The sequence below is a fragment of the Stegastes partitus genome, unplaced genomic scaffold, assembly GCF_000690725.1.
Source record: "Stegastes partitus isolate 25-593 unplaced genomic scaffold, Stegastes_partitus-1.0.2 Scaffold19, whole genome shotgun sequence".
Taxonomy (NCBI): domain Eukaryota; kingdom Metazoa; phylum Chordata; class Actinopteri; family Pomacentridae; genus Stegastes; species Stegastes partitus.
The window spans coordinates 516,244-532,211 of NW_007577750.1; the positions used below are offsets into that span (position 1 = coordinate 516,244).

A 15,968-nucleotide genomic window follows, 5' to 3' on the forward strand; every position below is an offset into this window, starting at 1 on the left:
GAGTGCTGTTTTTAAACACATCACTGCCACAGGATTGGGATATTTCAAAAGGCTGAGCGGAGTCTTTGATCAAAAATCTCCTGTGATTTTTGGGATTCTCATCATTGTGGCTATCAAAGAGGGACACACCGTAACAAACGGGGATGGATAATATTTGTCAGTCACCTGCCATCATGTGAAACAGAGGATAAATTTGAAACAGCAGTGCGTGCACCTCATGCAAGACTTTCCTTAAAATCATAGTCTAACAGTGCAATAATGACAGCTGAGCTTTAGTAAATCAGTGTTACATGATATAAAATTATAATTTGGTTAGTAGAAAGTCAAGTCAGTTGAATTTACAAAACCCAGTATTACAAATTTAGCTCAAGGGGCTTTCCTACTTGTCATAGCTTAAGCGATGAAACTAGTAAAATAAAATAAAAATTAATTACTGCTGGCTGCATTTAAAGCAATTTCCTTCAGGATAAATAAAGTTGTATGTTACAACTAGATTTTTGGTAAAGTGGAGCCACCAGAACAAGCTATTAACAACACAGGGACATATTTTACCACATCTTGAGCAAAAATTGTTAATTTACACATCCACCAGACAGCAAACAATCTCAGAATCGATTTGGAGTTGTGTTTCTAGATATTTAACTCTGGTTTTGGCCTCTACCAAATCTGGAACGGTTTTTTCAGGTGTTAAACGCTTCGCCATGTTAACCAGCTAAATGCGTCTGCCATTTAGCTGGTCTTCGGTGCCAAGTAGGTAGTGTACAGAAAAATGAGCATAACTTTTTTATTTTAAAGTGAAAACAATGCTGATGAGAGTGGTGACACTGAGGCAAAACAGCATGAAGTTGCAGGACAGAAAGCTGAGAGCTGAAAAACTCTGAAGCATCACATTTGCAGCTGCAGAGTTCACAACTTTTCCGAGATACACTGCAAAAGGCCACTTTCTTCTCTACAGTCACATCTTAAATATTGCTAAAGTAAAAAGAAATACAATTTGTAATGCAGGTTTAAGTAGGAATGTTTAAATTACAAAATATGTTTCTGACACCACAGCTTTTGTACTTGAATGCACTGCCACGTATATAATAACATCAAGCTCAGCTTAAAGATCCATTTACTCACAATTAAGGAAAAGATTTTTTGGATTTCAAATAAAATTCCATTGTACTAAAACAGAAGCAGTATATACAACACCTCACCAAATAAAACCAACAATATCTGCACATCTCACTGGGGGTCAGTTGGGGGATAAATGATAACAACATACTGTATAAATTCTCCCCAAAAAATGGGACTCTTGACTGTATATGATGTGGTGTTGAAGCCTCAATTGAAATGTGTCTTTAAAAAAAATAAGACAAATTTTCAACAAGTGTTTCAAAATCACTTTGGATGTCTGTGGACTTTTAAATCAGTTCAATATAGAAATATGTTTTAGTCTACAAAAACTGTGTATATTAGAATATAAATCTGCCCAAATATCTGTCTGTGTGACTCAGACAGAAATATTGACTCTGTGGGAGTGTGTAACTTACCAAATTTTCTGAGGTCACAGTCGACATTATTTGAAAATTGAGGAAAAAGTGAAAACTACTAATCTCTGGTTTTTGACAAGAAAACAATCAGCAAACTACCCACATCTGACAACCACCTCATTAAAATAAAGATGGTGTTGTTCTCACATCCATGGATTATTCTGGGTGTGAAAAGTGCTGTGTGTTAGGTATGTAAAAAGACTTGATTTCCAAAAGAAGGAATGAGGAAAAGGATTCTAAAGCCTGATGAAATGAAAAATTCATCTCCACAGCAATAAAGCACAGCACCATCTGACAGAAACCAGACTTAACTCACCACACGTTTAACACAATCTCTACCTCAGAGCGCAGTGATGGCAGCATCAGTAAGCCAGTGTGCAGGGACCGGGAGACACATGAGATTAGAGAGAATGATGATTTGTGCAGACACAACAGACAGATTCCTGAAGCAAAGCTTGTGACATTGCTGAAGATTTCTGATTGACTTTATATACGTTTAAACATCAGAAAATTTTAGAAGTAAAAGAATAAAATATTGCAAAAAAAAAAAAAAAGTCTACGAGTGTCCCAGAAAATGTAGACTTATATCAAACAAACAATCTCATTTGAGGAGAGACTTGCATCCAACTTGACTAAATCCACCAAAACATCCATTATCTATACACCTCTTAGTCCTCACTAGGGTCATGGGCGGCTGGAGCCCATCCCAGCTGACTCAGGGTGAAGACAGGGGACACCCTGGCCAGGTCGCCAGTCTATCACAGGGCTACACTTAGAGACAGACAACCAAGCACACTCACATTCACACCTATGGACAGTTTAGAATCACCAATTAACCTCAACAGGCTTTTGGACTTTGGGATGAAGCTGGAGAACCCGGAGAGAACCCATGCTGCACAGAACATGCAAACTCCATGCAGAAAGATCCCAGGCCTCCTAACCGGGATGCGAACCAGGGATCTTCTATCTTCTACCTGCAAGGCAACAGTGCTTAACAACGAGCCACCTTGCAGCCCCCACAAAAACAAGAGGCCTACAAAACACACTTAAAGTTGCTCCTGCAAAAATGAAGCTCAAAGGAATCAGATTTTGAAATGCATTTGGTATTAACTGACAAAACCTCCTAGTTTAATCAGTTCTGAACTTGTGGAAGTCCGTCTCTGGCCACTGATTAAAGCCATAAAAACTAATAAATATGTATAAAAATGGCGTATATAGAAGATTTTTCTCCATGAAAATAATCCCTTTGTACCTTAAAACGGCTAAGATGTAACTCTGTTGCTTACTCCAGAATGTGTTACAACAGTTTGCTGTTGCTGGAGCACACAGCTCACTTGCAACTCAAACACTGTAAAACTACTCTGTGCGACACAATGGCAAGTTATAATGTTTGAGCAATTCATGTTAGTACCATAAACCAATGATGAAGTTGAATAATGAGAAGGAAAGCCCCAATTCACAAGTAGACAGGATTGGTTCCTTATGTCTCTTACGTATAAATCCCTGTCTGTCTAAATGGCAAAGAATTTGACTAAAATATTGTTTGTTTTTGTTTACTAATATGAAAGCACATTTTTGTCAAGACTCAAACTAAATCCAAAACTGACGCTAATCAGAATGTGTATTCTCATCCGTTTGTCTTGCTGCTGCAACAACCGCAAAATATCCTTTTGTATATATATATATATATGTGTGTGTGTGTGTGTGTGTGTGTAATAAGTCCACATTTTCTGTATGCATGCTGTATTGTATCTTCTCTGCCACTAACAGCATCAGACATCATTACCAGACATTTTTTTCAAAACAGTCTGGCCAGCAGTCACACAAAAGAATTGAGTTTTTCCAGTTCTACCTATTAACATTTGAGAAAGAGTAAGATGAAATGGATGTCGCTGGGGGATTGGCGCACAACAGACTAGCATTGTGGGACTTTTTTTGAGGAATCCTACAACAGTACACAATGCAGGCACCGGCAGGTACACTGCATGCATATACAGTAAGCTATAGATGAGCGAGCTGTGCTTGGATAATGAAACAAGGAAGATGCAGTATGTACGTGCTGGCACTCTCAAATGTGCTTAATCCTTAATCAGTCCTGAGAGAGGCACCAAGCTACAGTAATGAGGTGCACCATCAACAGTTCAACACAAACCCATTTCTCCAGAGTAAAGCACAAACCTCCTGGCCACAGAATCCAAACTCTCTAACACGCAAAATTAGCTGAAATGCAGCAGTCGATTTCTATTTGGCGATTCTTTAAGGCTCTTTTGTTTCTCTATTAAACAGTGGTGTTGTAATGTTTTAACAAAGCCACAGCAGGCTTCAGCTGTCACACATGATTGCCACTACGTGAAGCATCACTGTGTGAAAATCTTTGTTCCAAGTCGAGATCATTTTTAACACGCCTGGAGAGAAAACAATATTGTGCCGGGTACACACTATGAACTAAGTGTGGCATACTGATACAGTTTCATTAGATTAACTATTCATCATCTTGTTTCAGGCTGTTTTTACATAAAGCTCTGCTGAATAACTTTTCAGCCAAAACAGTTTGGGTTGTATGAGCTATGCTCTCATTCATGGAAACGATGTAGTTCAAAATACCTGATTATAATTTGTTTTAGAGGAAAATGTATACATTAAGGAGTCCAGGAGTTATTAAGGCTGACTTGAGGCCAGTTTCAACTGGCATGTGTCATAGAAAACTCCTCATTTCAGCTGGAACATGGTTATTTCAGCATCTAAACTGCAGGGCTAGAAAAAGTGCCCAAGTAAGAGTTTGGCACAGGAGTAAGGTTTATTGTCGTAATGATGGATACTTTTGGGAAAATTACATTTTCTTGCTGTATTGGGAAACTGTGTGACTTCGAGTTAAGTCATTTTCAATTTGAAGTTTCTGTTGATGCAATATATTGAGCTGGTTTCTCAGAGAAGGTGGACTACTACTGTTGACCACAAAAGGTTGCCAAAGAAAAAAAAAAAGAAAAATCAATAAAGGGCATAAGCTATTCATAAGTGTGAATGACAGCTGAAAGAAGTGTGTGGTGCTTTTAGCTTTAATAGGTTGTGCACCACTCTCTTCATCTCTAAGGCTTGTTTTTGCACAAAGACATAATTTGGCATATCCAGCTACTTTCCTATTTTGAAAAGTCGTGATGCTGCTGTTACATAAACCAACACAAAATAGGACTTTGTAAGCAGCAGGCATGAGTGTGAGTTGCATGTTTATGATGCTGTGACTTTGTCTCATGTTATTGCTTTTCTTACTTGTCTGTTTTTCTGGCTGCTTTCCACAATACAGATAGCAAAAAAAAACCAGAAAAAAAATAATGTAGGAACAACAACAAACCCGTTTTTTTTTTTTTTCCTTATTTATTTGTTGGTTTGTTTTTTTACACAAAGAAATTTGCTGCACATTTTTCTGCCATCTTTTTTTAAAATTTGGAGTTCTGTTCCAAAAGAACAAAACAAACAGAAATACCTTAGTAACTTTGGAGCGCATCGTGCCCAATTCTAGATGGGATTTTGGCTTAGTAGACCATATCTGTCCTGCTATAGTTGGTGGTTTTGCACTCAAGATGGAATTTGAAACCACACTTTAACAAACCACATACTTGTGAGATCACACTTGTGCACACATTTTGTCCAGCTGAGTGAAACTTTTAAGACTTATTACCAACAGCACCAATGAAACTGGAGACATCGGGTTGGACGTAACATCAAGACGATGATGACTGTTTGATTGATTAGAACGCACAAGGGTTGTTGCTACAAGAAATCCTTTGCAAAGATGAATTCAACAAATTCATTGTGTGTTTATTCATGGTCCACAGCCAACCAAGACTAGTATCTACTGAGACTTAGACAAGACCAAGACTTTTAGAGAAACCAACACAGCCAAGGCAGGAAAAGACTGATTCAAGACCAGGACTAGAGCAGTGTAAGTCCCACACTGCACTGCAAATGATAAAATGTGGAACATACAAACACCAATCAGCCACAGCATTAAAAGTCAGTGCATCATCTTGTGTAATTCCCTGAAATGCTGTCAAAACACCTCTGACTTATGCCAGCATGTACACGAAACCACTTGGAGCGTCATGTTGTATCTGGCACCAGGATGTTATCAGAAGATCATTTGGGTCCTGTGGGTTGCATTGTGGGGACTCCAGTTATTGGGCTTGTTGTAGCACACCTCACACATGCTCAATCATATTGAGATTTAGGGACTGTTGAGGCTGGTTCAACACTTTATGTATTTATCAAGGTCCTCAAGCCATTCCTGAGCAGGTTTTGTGGTGTGGCAGGGCACACTTTCCTGCTGGGGGAGGCCACTGCCATTGGGAAGTGTTGTAGCCATAGTGGAGCATAGTTAGTCTGCAACAATGTCTAGGTGGGGGTGGGATGTGCCGAAGTATACTCCACATTAATGCCAGCTTTCCAACCATCACTTACACTTTGCGTACCTTCCTTTACGCTTCCTTTTCAAATTCCATTCAAAGTTTAGCGCGGTCCAAGCCAGCTCTCAGTAAGTATTGCACTGCAAATTTTACATATTGCTGTGTTTTAGTTCATCTGTTTTTGGCTTTGGTAGCTACATTTTATCTTTGCTTCGTTTGGCTGACATCGCCTTCAAGATAATCGCAACATCTTCTCCTGTCTCCCACATTCACTTTCTTGGACTGAGTGTGAAGGTGGGCGGGGAGCTGTGGCATCGGTTGGTTCCGACTCAAGGATGAGAAAAGTGGCCTTGAGTCTAAAAACGATCTTGGATCCTACAACACTAAAATAAAGCAATTTTAATAAGCTATTTGAATGAAAAATGAAATAAAAGCAATCAGTGTTCTAATTTAGCAGTCAACGTATATAATTCTCCAAGTGCATTTCATTTTATAGCTCCTATATGGAGTAGACTGTCCATTTGTTTTAAAAATACAGCACAGATGTTAGCTGTATCAAGGGTCTTAAAATTTGTATCCTTCCTATCACAGCGACTATAAAAAAGAACATTGTGTTTATAACAAAATACTAATTCTGAAATCTCATTTACTGAGAGAACAATATCACTATCAGTCATCTTATAATTAATAAAACCCTGCTGCTACTTTATGCTTAGAAAATTGTCATCTTAATAATGGATTTTGACAAAGCATAGCTGTTAGCAAGTGGAGCACTGAGAGAAAAAAAAGACCCCAAAAAAAACTGAACAGTGTTTTGTAGTTAACAGCACCGATGGTTGCAGGTGAAGAGGGGCAAGTGGGAAGTTGGGAACAATCCCAGTGCACGGCCAAGACATCTGTTAAACCAGCTTGCCAAATTCAACCTGCTCCAACCAAGTCTTTCACTGCTGCTGAAACTTTTGCACATTTATTTTAAAAAAAAAACTTAAAGTGGGTCTGCACTTTTGAGTCATTCTCATTTGATAGAGCATTGCGTCTGCCAGGCTACATTTTTTTTGACAACAAAACAGGCAAAGGATAAAATGAGAGTGTATAGTTTGACTTTAGTGAGTGAGCAGCAGAGGAATCCATGCTGTATAGCCTGAGGTGACAGGACTGACAGAAGTGCCAGTATATATATATATAAAAGATACACCTTTCATATCAGGAGCCTGCTTCTATTTAGATATAAAACAATACAGCTGTATCTTAAGCTTTAGGTCTGGCACATCCTCCAACATTCATGATTCATCAGAGCCCTAACATGATCACAAATTCATGGATCAGCATAAACACATACATAATGCATTATTTACTCACAGGTTTACCCGAGTTACGAGCAGGCAGTTATGTAATCGCCGTGGAACAAAGCACAGATAAAGGCTGTCACTCATTTGTTTAACCTAGTCCAGCTTGCTAATGTACCACTCCGTCCGTGCAGCTGCCTCGAGCGCAGATGTCAGAAGCTGCACATCTTTCAGAATGCACTGATCAGAGATTTAAAATGTATGTAATTACAGAAGGGAAGATAATTAAGGACAAATGCTAATCTTCTTTGGGGATTTTACAGCAAAATGTTCTGGCATTAGCTCAAATGTTTCTTAATCAAAAAGAAGCGAGGCGTGAGAAATATTGTTTGGCTTACAAATGCAATCACACATTAGTTGTTTTGTTCAGCATCTTTGATGCACAGATGTGTTTGGTTCTTCTGGATCGCTATCTTCATAAGCTCCAAAGCATGATTGAAGCGTAGCATTGTAATTAGGTGAAATTGCTGACTGTAGTTTCAAGTAATGCTCACATAGGCTGATGAACGGCTGAAGAAAAGCTAGTGAGAGATGCTTTGTTTGACACGCGCAATCAGCCCCACTGACAGTTCCTTTCCCAGAAATCAAGGTTCCCCGAACCGATTAGAAATGTTGCTTTCAGGTCATTCCGTGTGTTACGACGTTTTAACCAACCACGTGCTCTCATCTGATATCTAACAAAGTCAGCAATATTTAGGTCATCAGGAAGACGTGGATGGACCTGAAGGGATGATCATGCAGAGATTAAAGAACTAATATCCACGGTGCGCTTTATTTCGCAGTTGCCTCGTATTTGGCCCCGGTTCCCTTTGGCTTCACATCCCTTGATGTTTAAGAAGCATGTGCTCAGAGTGTTTGAGGTTTCGCATGCAGGCATATGCTGCAATCATATATAATGGGCAGGCAAAAGGGATGGCACATTTCTTATCCTTTCTAACAGTGGTTCATTAAAATTGGCAGCGGAGCCCACAGTTTGTTAGGCAGCCACATGACATTAAAAGCACGGCAGAGTTTAGAAGTGTCTCAGATGCACTGAAATGAAGAGCCGCTACTGAAGTTTTGATCTGGATGTACAAGATAACCTCACAACAAACACAGAGATTGTTCTTCACACTACACTACCTGCAAACATTCTGTTCATTAGAGAGATCAAACTAATAACAGAAGCTTAAGCAGTACAACTCTTAGCGAGGTTTCTGACATACAATTGCCACATTTATGACTTTGAAAGCATTTACGTTTGCAAAAATTCTTAATTTTAGCATGTTTAAACACACATCTTTACCAAAGGGAAAAAATATATATAACATGTGCACAATACTTAGGACTAGTATTCATTCTACATTTTATTGAATTCTTAGTAAATCAAACAGCTGTAGTTAGGATAATGTACTAAGCTGTAAAAACTCTGATAAACTCAGCTCAGGTCTACCTACTTCAACTGATATGATGCAATCACACCAAAATCCTCAATACGTAAGCTTGCTCTTCTTAGTTAATCACAATAATCTCCCAAAAAAAGAGGCTTAACTGGTAAGGGGACTGTCCTTGCAACATAATAGCTAATTTTTTTTTTAAAAATATATCAAGTAGTTCTAAATTTAAGTTGGCAAATGCATAATTTCTCCAACTAAAACTGTAAGTATAGCACTAGATCAGCTCACTTTGTTTATTCATTTAGGTTACAACTCATCCACAGAAGGATAAGGAGGCAGCGCATGATTACATTCTCTTTTCATGCAGAAAGAATGTAAGGGGAAATATGAGGTTCATAGTGAAGAATTTAAAACAGAAAACTGAAAGTACTTGATGCAGACCTTTTCTATAAAGTGCTCCTTTACTGAGAAGAGAAAGAAAAGTTTTGCCAAAGAAAAGTTTCATGTGTTCTTATTGTAGCAAAGGTTGAGAGGATTGAATGGCATGCCGGCATGTTTACTTGGCCATGACGCTGGAATGCTTTTTTTCTACTTTTTGTATAGAAAGAACGAAAACAGAGGCAACAAATACCAAGTACAAAAGGGAGAAATTGATAAGAAAAATATATGTTCAAGGACTAAGGGAAATACACTTTTAAATCTTCATGTAAAGCCGACAGCTGTAGCTTGTACATGTGGACACACATGCAACTCTAAACAGTGTTTGCTCAGTAATTGATCTACTTGGTCCTCTGCTAAACGGCTACCAGCAGGTGGGTCTGTACACTGTGTTGTTGTGCTATAGGTGTGGGACCTCGATAGTAATAGAGTGCCGACTTGAATTCCGATTAGTCTCAGTCACTTGGCCAACTCATGATAAGCCTTCAAAGGACACCCTGAGGATAAATCTTCAAAGCTGAAGTTAAGGAGGTCCTACGGCATCCACTTCAACGTAGTAGATCATGTTAAGGGAAGATTTGATGCCACAATCGAAATGAAACACTGTTCCACTATTATTCTTTGTCACAGCTGAGGCTTTTCTCCCAAAATGGAGAAATCACATCTCGAGTAATTTTTTTTCTTCTTTCAAATGGGCAGAAGAAATACATGCTTCATTAACCTAATGCCAATATATGGTTTCACTCAGCCAAAAAAAAAGGAAAAAGATATTGTTGACACAGCTGCAGACAGAAGATAAAATAATGATATGACAGTTAATGTCTCAAACAGTGCATTAGACTGTCGCCGTTTTCAGGACAAAACATCTCAATCTAATGTTAATGAAACATCACATGAACAGCTGTACGCCGCGTAATGTATGTTAAGCTATGATCCCATTAAAAATAAAGAGCGTAATTTATAAAAAAAAATACATTTCAATGCAATGTGATTGAAATCACTGACAAGATAACTCTTGTCTGAGTTGAGACTCATAAATCTCACTTAAATCGTCATGTTTTGATCAAAGTTTGAGCGGCATGATGACAAAGGACCCAACATGGAGTGTTTTAGACAGACGAACACAGGACTGGTGCTGAGCCTCAGTCATGCATCTCTTGGCAGTTTGGTACAACATTTTCTGTCTGGACACTCCACTTTTTACGGTATTTTATCTATTAAATTCTAAGTTTTCCCCTACTTGATACATTTCTTCCAGTCATAATACAAGATATTGTGCAACTTGATGATTTAAACCATAAGGTAGCAGGTAATTCCTGGTGGGTTTTATTAGCTACTTCACACTGCACTTCTACATCTAGACGGTGGAGGTCAGACAGAAGTGGCACATTAGTGGTATTTTCTCCAAACATCTCGGCTTCTGCTGCCGGTGTAAATGCGTTCAGTTCCACAGAGTAATGGCAGTGGCACTTGAGAGTGCAACGCATTCATCAGTCGCTAGAAGATATAAAGAAACAGAATTTCTTGTACCTTTAAAAGCAGCATGATTAACAAATGCCCAAGGTAAAGTTCAAGTCCAATAACATTACCATAGCTCACATCAAGGACCGATCCAGAAGGGTTCATCATTAAAGATACGTACTGTACAGGAGCAGGAGCCGTAGCTTCTGCATGGGTGATTTAAAATGCTAAAGAGACTCTTTTGAAAAAAAAAAAAAAAAAATCTCCATAACTATAAACATATGTTACAGGGAAATGTGAAAGCTCCAGAATATTTCAGGACAGCTGTGGGAAAAGAGTGGGTTCCATGCCCATGGAGGGTCTCATGCCAGATTAACTCCCAAAAGCATTCATTAGTCTACCTGGCCAAAGGGCAAACTGCATATGGGCCATGCCATCTGGTACATCTCTTGACCACTGTTGCCAACATTTATAAAGTGAGGACAGTCTCGCCAGTGCTCTGTGCCAAACAAGCCAATAGATCATGAAGTCAAGAGAGAAAAATGTATAATTCAGCCATGCTGAAAATTCATAAAAAGATGTAGTGATGCAGTAAATGAAATTAATTGCCGCAGCTTGTGGCAGCATCTATTGTTCTCTGAGAGGATGAGATTTATTCCAAGTTTGTTCCCCTGAAAATAATTTACTAGAAAGAATCTAAAAGCGTACTCTATACAGTAGGTATTACGCAAGTAACCTACATTTAGAGTGAGATCAGGATTTGTTTTTATCTGGTTCCAGGATATCTTCAACTGCTGCCTGTTAGTAGGGATTTCACACCACAGCAGAGCCACACTCAATAACTGGGAAGCACCATCTTGAATGAATCACATTTATTATCATTGATCTACCACCAGATTCCCGCTCCACTCTCATTCAGAACTGCCTCTGGAATATCGCCTCTTCACTGCTCTCAGCCCGGCTGCCACAAAGCACCAGTGTGCAGAAAGACTCATTGCCTTCAAATGAGGGCACAGAACTAACCCGGTTCCTGCTCTTGACATTTCAATTCACCAGCTAAGTTTGCTCGAGCCGGGTCTCCTATGATATTTATAATTCAATTTACGTTTTTAGCACTGATTCAGTTCAAAACCATCACTATCTTTACGGCACAGCTTTACATACCTGGAGGTGTATTGTTATTCTGTACTCAGACAGAGCCCAAGCATTATCCAACACAGACAAAAACCCTGAAAGCCTTTGCATTCTTTCAATACAATAGAAATACAATAGAGTGAAATGATGTGTTTCTTTCAAAACCTGTATATGAAGAATAATTGTACAACACTTTATACTAAAATGCACACTTGTTTACACTCTCTTTGTTATCTTCTAGTTTACTGCCACATTCGTGTCATATCCCTGTTATATCTTCAGCTTCAAAGTGTGTTTATTTCTCAACGGAAAAGCCAACATTCAATAAAGTGATTATTTTTAATGTGATAAATGTTTTCATCTTCTTTAAAAACGCAGTCAAATGAACCACTGATTATTGATTTTGAGCATTTGTGAGATCAGTTTGAATGTATCCAAAGAGATAGAAACTCAACTGTTGCCAAATGATCTACTAATAATTTCCATTGTGCAGGGTTGGACCATTTTAACTTGTTTCCTGTCAAGGAATATGCCATGCCATATAAACAAAGGTAAATAAAATGTTATAGTTAATCTAGTGGTGTTTAGTCATTGTGGGGAAAATTTGCAAATTGATGAACAAGGCTTTTTTACCCAGGTGGAGATGTTTTTTTTTCGTGACTCATATTTAATTTACTGGTGCAACTAAAAACAGCCATTGCTGTCTGTCAGATTTGAATTTCCACAAATTTTTGAAAAACATACGATAATACATACTTTGAAGAAATAAAATTAGATATTCCACAAGAAAGACTTTTATTCATCTCATTTACCACTAAACATTCCTTTGAAACTAAAGGGAACATTTCATAATGTCTTCACACAGTATATATTAGCATATACAGGATAACGTATAACCAGGTGCATGGATACATGCACGTATTATTGCATTCGTACATGTTGTTGTTGATGTTGTATAAACACACTATTAAAAAATCTTAATTCGTTGATGGTATTCTCTAAAAAAGGCCTTAGACAGTCACCTTTGAAGAACAACACTGTGTGTTAACTAAACTAAAAGGTCATCTAAGGTAATAAAAAGTGGCAAAAATGTTCTGTTTTTTCTGACGAAAGCTGTGCCAATTCAGTTCAGGTTGAAGACAACTACAATGGCAAAGTCAAGAACTTCTGTTAAAAGGGCAGTTCCCTGACAGTGCTGGTCATAGTCTTTCTACTTTTTTTCTGTCTCTCTACTCTCTTTAGACTAAATGGCTCCCGCCAGGTTCAGCACACTGGACAGTAATAGCTAAAAGGCCGCCTGAGCCTCAGCTCCATGTGAAAGGTTGACACCTCTATCTTTGAGATCTATTGACTCAGGTACAGCGTAGGCCCCCTCTCACATCTGGGCCATGACTGTCCTTTCTTTATTTAGGTTTCAACACATTTAAAGGGCCCTTTATTCCACTGACATGACCTAGTTTAGAGGGCAGAAGGGGATCTGGATGCTCAACGCAAACACAATTAAAGGCTGTTAAATGATGGAAGACTGTGTAAATACATGAAAGAAGTAAAATAGCTTTGAGCAAAATGAGCTACTGTTGTGAGCTTAATACACCAGATGATATGTTTAACTTTTAAAATCTGCATTATGACGGATTCCGGCAATCAAAGGCATTCTGGATGTAATGGGACACATTTTTCCTCTAAACCCATCTTAAAATGCAGAGCAAAAGTAGGCTACCAACTGTTAAATGATTCTCTGGGTACTTTTAATTTTCTAGGATAAACTGCATCACGTACTTCATCACCTTTGCAGTCAAGTCTACTCAAAGAATTTAGCTCAGAAATGAAAAACACCAGTTTTTGATTTGTAGCCCTTCTAAGTATTGTACATCTAGAAATAACTGGAGTTTTTCAAAAGATCTTATGTATTAAATGATAAACCCCTGAGAAATGGGTTTCTTTTTCAAAAACATGTTCCGTTCTACAGCAGGGCAATTTAGCATTAATAGAATGGTGTGAGTTGGCTTTCAAAACTGACATCAGTAAAGTGAGTTTAATGATCTGAGTGAAATCCATAAACTGTTTTAACTGTGTCTTCATCGGAGTTGAAATAATTAGTTGATTAATCGACTGACAAAAAAAAAAAAAATTACCCTGTAACTATTTTGACAATCTGTTAATCATTGTAGTCATTTTGCAAAAATGCCAAATATTGAGATCAGATGGGGAGATAACTCAGATTTTCTCCCATATATTATTTTAAACTGAATATTTCAGCATCATTGTTTGGATTAAACAAGCAATCTTTTATAATTACAATGGCCGCCTTTCACCATTGTCTGCCATTTTATGACACAAATGAGTCAAGGACATAATCGGCAGATTAATCAATCATAAAACAATCAGTTGCAGCCCCAGCATTTATCGGTTTAGTCTTAATTACTGGGTGCATTCTGAATCAAACCACAATCAGTCCGTCTTTGTGTGTAAAACTGAGTCAAAGCCATAAACAGGCTCCTTTCTACAGCCTGTTAAACCTGGGAAGATGATCAATTTATTGCTATGACGGAATAACACATGAAACAATGCATACTTAAGTTTCTACAAACAAGTTTGCACATTCTTTCCGAGGTGCTATTACTTGTCAACAGAAATCTGTGAACTGAAAGTAAACCCAATTACTGTGTTAAATCACATCTGTCTGCATGTTGAAGTGGGGAAAATGCATCAAGCTCGATTGATCTTACTGCTGCTCTGCCATCTGGATCTCCTCTCCATCACCCAAATCACCCACTTTCAACTATTTCCACTGGGGCTTGAGACCCAAATTGAATATGTCCAAACAAGATGACACAGATAATTCCCACAATCGCTCTAACCATATGTTACCATACTTGGAGACCGCTAAAAGATTTTTATAACTTTCAAATAACTTCCAGAGCTGGAAAACTGTCTGACAGTAATGTATAGATAAATATATGCTTCACAGTGCGGTATGAAGCAGCAAAGTAAGGCTTAATGCACTGAAGGCAGTCAGACATTTCTTCAAGTTCATCATTTTGCGGTGTGGTTGCCAATCGCATGTCAGCTGTGCTCCCTTGTTAGGCTGATGAACAGCCTGTGTGCGTGACTCGTGAAAGCAGTGTAGGTGTTAATGAACAAACTTTGAATGTATGAAAGACAATGCACAGGTGGTGTGTTTGCCATTATCTCTTGTTTCGCTTAATGTAAACTGACAACACGACAGATAGATAATAAGGAGACAGAGGAATTAATTACATCAACAGTATGTTCAGTATGTCTTTAATCAAAGAGGTACTTTTACTTTGTGCCAACACAATACAGGTGTTTGTTCTGGTTAAAATCCCAAAAGGAAAAAATGCTGTTTTTTTCCCTGCTCTATTTTCCCTCCAAACATATTTTGCAGAATTTACCCAACAATGATAAGAGCTGGAGGCATTTCCATTTTGCACAATGACAGATCTGCAAAGGCCAGGTTCTGTAGCGAAAAGCAATGCGTGAAAAGAAAAATATTTTCTAAATAACAAAATGCCTCACTATTGACATGCACAATAGGTAGAAAATATACAAAACTACACTAGTAACAAGCTACTAAACCCTATCTGTAAAACTCATACATATCTAATTGACATAAATATAATGAATAACTGAAGGCTATGGCATAAAAATCAACACTGCAGGGAATTCAGCAGAGACGGAGACAGTTACATTCATGCAAGTTACAAAGAAAACAGGTCTTGTGTTGTTTTCACGTCATATGGGATGCACAGTAGAGATAATGATTCAAACACACAGCTTGCAAGCGTTCATGTTTTCCTACAATACAACACGGTTTTATGATTGCAGTGTTGGTCATGTAAGGACAATCATAATACAGTACTTTGCTCTCCAATCACTTCTTTGTGACAAACAAAATCATTGGATTATTTTCACAACAATTTCTTTGGAGCTAATTAAATGCTACATCTATGCACCTTGCAAAATTGTTAGACATTTGGGAAGGTTTGGATCTTAAGTCCGATGTGTGGTTACCTTCAGGGAACAAAATCACTTCAGTTAAGATTAATGGACACAGCTCTTTCCATGAGCACTGGCTGCAGCAAACGGCCGACTACTCATTAAGGTCCAGTCGGCTACTTTATAATTACATTTTTTGATTCTAAAAAAAAATAGCTTTGATTAACAAGCTTCAATTCACTATGTGTGAACGTTTTTACTACCACTAGCCCCCACCTCAAAAAAATATAAGCATGATGTTGGAAGAAACATGCCTCC

General features: G+C 38.2%; 1 protein-coding gene across 1 annotated transcript in view; it reads right to left on the reverse strand.

The window, feature by feature from the left end:
• gpc6a (glypican 6a) overlaps positions 1-15,968 on the reverse strand; it is a 152,464-nt gene that overhangs the window by 121,580 nt on the left and 14,916 nt on the right. The gene's annotated exons all lie outside the window — the stretch shown is intronic.